Consider the following 5,746-nt stretch of genomic DNA (forward strand, 5'->3'; position numbering starts at 1 on the left):
TCCAGTGCAAGAAGCCCAGCTGGGTATTTTCTCCCACCACTTACTCATTTCTTGGATTGGCAGTGTTAATTACCAGTCAGTGAAACACATTTTACATAAGTAAGAAATGATAAACATCAGAGTACCAGAAAAACAACCCACAAAGAAGAAATATTTAGGATATTCAGTTCAAGGGCAAATACACTTTACTATCATATGATCCTGCTTAGTTTCTTACCTTTCTTAGTTCTGAAATTTTTAGTAAAAACATGCAATTTCTATTTTTAGAAACCAGGAATGAGATGAAGCTGAAGTTCTCTTCAACAAGAGAATAGTGGTTCTTTAAAAAAGGCCCATTGCAGTTTTAATGTCTACAACTGATACCCACTATTCACCTAAATTACAAATTACATTTCTTTTATGATATATATGTCCATTTCTAGTTAGAAATGTAAATCCAACTATAATACTGTGTTAAATTTATTTTTACATCTCTCATATTCCATTGTGACTGAATATTTCATAAAATTTAAGTTACCAACTTTGTTATCAAGGCATATTTTGCATCAGTGTTCAGTATGTTTGGTTGTATATTAATTCATGGGTATTTTCTTTTAACCAGAGAGATTTCTTCAGAGACCACTTCTCACTCCAAATTTAACCGCATTCTGTTTTGTTCTCTTGGGAAGAATCTGTATTATTAACAGTAATTGAAAGATGGTAAGAAGTCACATATTCTAAGAGTTTTTACATTATGTCATCTGGATGTCTGTAGGTGCCTTTGAAAGAAAATTGTTTAATCTGTGCTTTTCTTGTTTTGTCGACACCCTGAGTAGTAATTGTGGTTACAAGGCATTGAAGTCCATTTAGAGTAGTTTTACACTTTTTTTTTCTTTTTTGGTAAGCAAAGGGAAGAGTGCAGTAATTTTATTATATGATTATCATGACATTGGAAATGTATCTCTGGGTTGTAGAGGACATTTTCTGCAAAACCTCATGATTGTAATTTTGGATCATTGAGGAAATGTTTGAAACCAGTTTGCACAGAAGAGTTTCACAATTTAAAAAATCTCAAAATCCTAGCCATAGAGGAAGATACTAGTTTTGTCCCCATTTTTCAGAAACGAAAACTGATATGGGACATGTTTAAAGTATGCTGTGCTGGGCCACACTAACCAACAAAGAGGATATATTTTAGTAGTTTCCTTAATGAATATTTCAAATGAAATATACTTCTGTGAATGGCCAAGTGAATCATGCAATAGATTTTGCATTTTTTTCCCCTCTGTGGTTTCTCAAGGCTCTTTTTAAGTAGGGAGCATGCATGTTTTTGAGGGAAAAATGCGAGCTAGAGGAATTAATTTTCAGTTGATGAAAGTGTTGTTTTTATTGTTGGATTTCATTCTTTTAAAGTTTCAATTTTGTATTTTAGGAATTGTTCAGCTAAGGAAGAAAAAAAAAGCCAGGAAAATTCTGACTTCTATTAGGACCTTTCCATGGGGTAGGAGGTTCTTTGCAAGGGCTTGTCAGCAATTACTTCTGGAGTTTGTGAGTAGTAAGGATCAAGGTAAACAGAACATATTGGACTGTTGGTTTAGACAAGAATGATGATATGACTTCAATATGCAATGTTGGTTGTCACTCACTCCTTGTTTTTTTCTCCTGACTCTATATTCTCAAATTTTATGGTTATACATACATGCTGTCCACATTAGGGTTGGAGTCACTTCATTCTAAAATTTGATGTAAAACAATAATAGAGAACAAAATCACCCTATACTTAGAAAGGGGGATATTTGGTAAAGTTGATATACTCTAGCATTGCTGTTTAATATAATAGTCGTAGCCATTTGTACTCTTTAACACTCGAAATGTGGCTCCTGTGATGGAAGAACTGAATTTTCAATTCTGTTTAATCTTAGTCAATTTAAATTTAAATAACCCCATGTGGGCGAACACCCCTGGGCAGTGATGTGTGTAGCTCTAGAAGTGACTGCCAAATGTCCATGCCCCTGACCCTTTCCGGAATATGTGGAGTGCTGGTTCTTTCTTAGGGCTCATTGACACCTACCTCATTGACAAATTTGAGCATTCTTTTTTCCCTAGTGTGGGCCCAGCTTGAATAGCTAGATCTCTATCTATAAAAGTCTTTGGTTAGCCGACGTCTCCTGGTCATCCTCTAGCTTTGCACCACTGGTTGCCTGTTTGCTTTCTCTGAGTCTTCTTGTAATTGGGACTGGATCCTGTTCCTTCCAATTCTGGCTTATGCTGACAGCTACTGAGCATGCCTTCTGTCAGTTATAGCCATTTCCAGTTGGTGATTTTCGATTCTTGGACATAGAAGTTCCTTTCAGTAATGTGCAGTGGACATCTTGGCTGTGTTCATTAGGGCACCATAGCTAGTTTCTGCAGCTGTCATAGATGCCTGCATGTCAAATCTGGTGATGAAGCTGTCCTTTTTCATTTTGTTGCTGCACAGCTGGCTCATTTGGCAAATTATTTAATCTGTTTGCTCTAGCTTCCTTATAAAACGGAGATAATACTCATATCTAGCTCACTTGGTTACTTGAGGAATAAATGAGTTAATACAAGAGAGGGGCTTTGAATGGTGCTTGGATATATGATTGTGTATAAATCACCATTAGTAACAGTACTTGAGTGGTTTACATCAGATGCTCTGTTTAAAACGATTTCCATTTAGCTCTTCATTTTTATTACATGTCAGAATATTATAAAAATACATTCTTTTAATTTTTTCTGTAATTTAGCCTGAAAATGTTGTAGAGGAGGCTTAAGAAAGTGACTATATTACATATTTAACTTCAAGAACTTGAAATTTTCATTCAGTGCTCAATTTTCATCCTAAATGATCTAATCTGTGACCTTGGGCCATTAAATATGTGTGCGTTTTCTTTTTCTCGCCTATCTCACATTACTGTCTAGTTTAATAACAAATCCCGGGTCAATAGGAACTTCTTAGAAGGTAGTTTAAAAAACATCAATTATTAATTACACATGCCCTTTTGAGTATTACTGCTACCCAAAAAGGTTTAGAATTTTTCCACGCAGAATCCCCTCCCCAAGCCCAAGACAGCTTTTCAAATAACTTGTAAGAGAATCATATTACATTTATTGGCTAGGATTAGTGTCTCTCAGGTTTGAAATAATTTGTTAATAATTGGTGTCTTTACCAGATACTAGGCAGATTTCCTAAAGAATAACCAAGCCAAGGACACTGTGCACTTATCTTCGTTCAGAACCACTGACTTTATCTGTTGACTTTAGTTCTGGCTTCTGTTCTTCTAAACATTCAATTCATATATAAATATACACATACATGTATATATGCATGTATATCTTGGTAATTTCTTGTTGTTTTTAAGCATTTGTGCCCTGTAGAAGAAAAGGAAAAAGTGGAAAATCAAGATGAATAATCTTGGCAGCTATGTTGTAGAAATATATAATTTTGTTTACTGAGACAAATGACTAGTCGTGTTGTGAGAAATGGTTAGCCAACTAGCAGAAAACAAGACAAAACAAAACAAAATCCATATTCCAAGATGAAAAAATAAAACATTTATGTGTAAAATATGAACTCTTAGTAATATAAGAGGAAAACCTGAGAGAATTTATAATCTTACAATGGAGAAGTGCTTCATAACCATAACTCCTAGTCTGGAGCCCATGGAAGGAAGAATGATAACATTACAAAAATCAGTTACATTAGAATAAAATCTGTATCGCAAAAATACCAAAATCAAATACATAGGCCGGGAAAACTATTTGCAATTTATATCACAGGAATGTGTTAATATTGCTTAAGATTTTCTAGAAATCAAGAATAACACAAAAATTAAACCTGTACACAAAGGGAAGACATTTTTTTAAAATGTTTTTATTTATTTTTGAGACAGAGAGAGGCAGAGGGTCAGAGAGAGAGGGAGACACAGAATCTGAAGCAGACTCCAGGCTCTGCACTGTCAGCACAGAGCCTGACGTGGGGCTTGAACCCACGAACTGTGAGATCATGACCTGAGCCGAAGCTGGACGCTCAACCGACTGAGCCACCCAGGCGCCCCAAAGGGAAGACATTTTTAATAAAAGAAGATGATGAAATGGTTCTTGTACATAGGGAATTATGTCTTAATCCTAACCCTAATGTCCATCAGAATCCTATAGAAATTCAAATCCTAAAGCAACATTGATAGAATTTTTTAGTCTCTTGAATTGATGGACATCTGTAAGCTTGTTAAACTCACACTATAGGTATAGTCACTAGTAGCAAAATAACACTCTCACTTGTTGCTTGTGAGAATGTAAACAGTACATCTCCCATGTTGGACAGTTTTGCAAGATCTATAAATATTAAAACTCCATGCATATTTTAACCCAGACATTTTTTTCTCCCATGAATTTATTACTGGTTCTATGGTTGAATATTCATGATATAAAATTTGTATAAAAATTATACTGTTGGGTGCTTGACTGGCTCATTCAGTGGAGCATGTGACTCTTGATCTCGGAGTCATGAGTTCGAGCCCCACATCGGGGGTAGAATTTACTTAAAACACATACACACCCCCCCCCCCACACACACCAAAATAAAAAAGCATTAAAAATTTTATACTGTAGTATTATTATAATAGCAGAAATAACTTAAATTTCTGTAGCATTTGATGGTTAAATGAATTAAGGTATGTCCATACAATGGAAACCTCCCCAACTGTAATAATTAACTAAAAAAAAAACAGAAGAAGAATAAGGAAGTTTCCTATACAGAGATATGAAAGGCAGCCAAGCTATAATGTTAAGTTAAAGAATCAAGGCATTGTGGGATCTCTTTCCTTTCTCTCTCCCAGCCATTTTGGCAGCTGCTCTTGTTGGGGCTGTCCTGCATCTAAGGCATGGAGGTGGTGGCTGAAAAGAAGAAAAAGTAATTGGAGTCGATCAACTCTAGGTTCCAACTCATTATGAAAAGTGGAAAGTATGTGCTGGGGTACAAGTGGACTCAGAAAATGATGAGACATAGTAAAACAAAACTAGTCATCTTTAATGACTGCCCAGCCTTCAGGAAATCTGAAATAAAGTAGTCCACTATGTTGGCCCAAACTGTTGTCACTATGTGGCAATAATATTGAATTGGGCACAGCATGTGGGAAGTACTACAGAGTGCACAATGGCTCTCATTGATCCAGGTGATTCTGATATCATTAGAAGCATGTCAGAACAGACTGGTAAATTATAAATCATGCAAAATTTTTCCTCAATAAAACTGGCCAGACCTTCTTAAAAAAAAGAATCAAGTTGCTATATGGCATGTGAAGTAAATAACATAATTCAAAAATACAGTCCAATAAAAATATGTGTTTGTATATTCATACATATATAAACCTCTGGAAGAATGCATATTACTGGAACTTTCATATAGGAACTGGATGTATGAACATAAGGATTAGAAAGAAACTTTTTACTGTATAATTTTATGTATGTTTTGATTTATGAACAGCATAGATGTATTACCTATTCAAATATACATATAAGTTGAATAAAAATGTTAGTTAAGGGAAGTATCCCTTTGAGAAACTCAAAATAAATTATATTTCTATAACTTATGTTTCAAGCCATCTGTAACAATATTAATTTCATTTATTATTTTGGCACAGTGGATCTTTGGGCCTCTGAAGCTCATTGTTTTAAATTTCATATTTGGTTATATTTCGTTAAGTTACAAAGTCATAATTCCTCACTGGAATAGTCCCGAAATTTG

At 34.8% G+C, this 5,746-nt stretch overlaps 1 pseudogene; it reads left to right on the forward strand.

Moving 5' to 3' along the window:
- The first annotated feature begins 4,883 nt into the window (after positions 1-4,883).
- LOC122222642 lies at positions 4,884-5,224 on the forward strand (annotated as a pseudogene).
- The last annotated feature ends 522 nt before the right edge of the window (positions 5,225-5,746 follow it).

The sequence above is a fragment of the Panthera leo genome, chromosome B3, assembly GCF_018350215.1.
Source record: "Panthera leo isolate Ple1 chromosome B3, P.leo_Ple1_pat1.1, whole genome shotgun sequence".
Lineage (NCBI taxonomy): Eukaryota > Metazoa > Chordata > Mammalia > Carnivora > Felidae > Panthera > Panthera leo.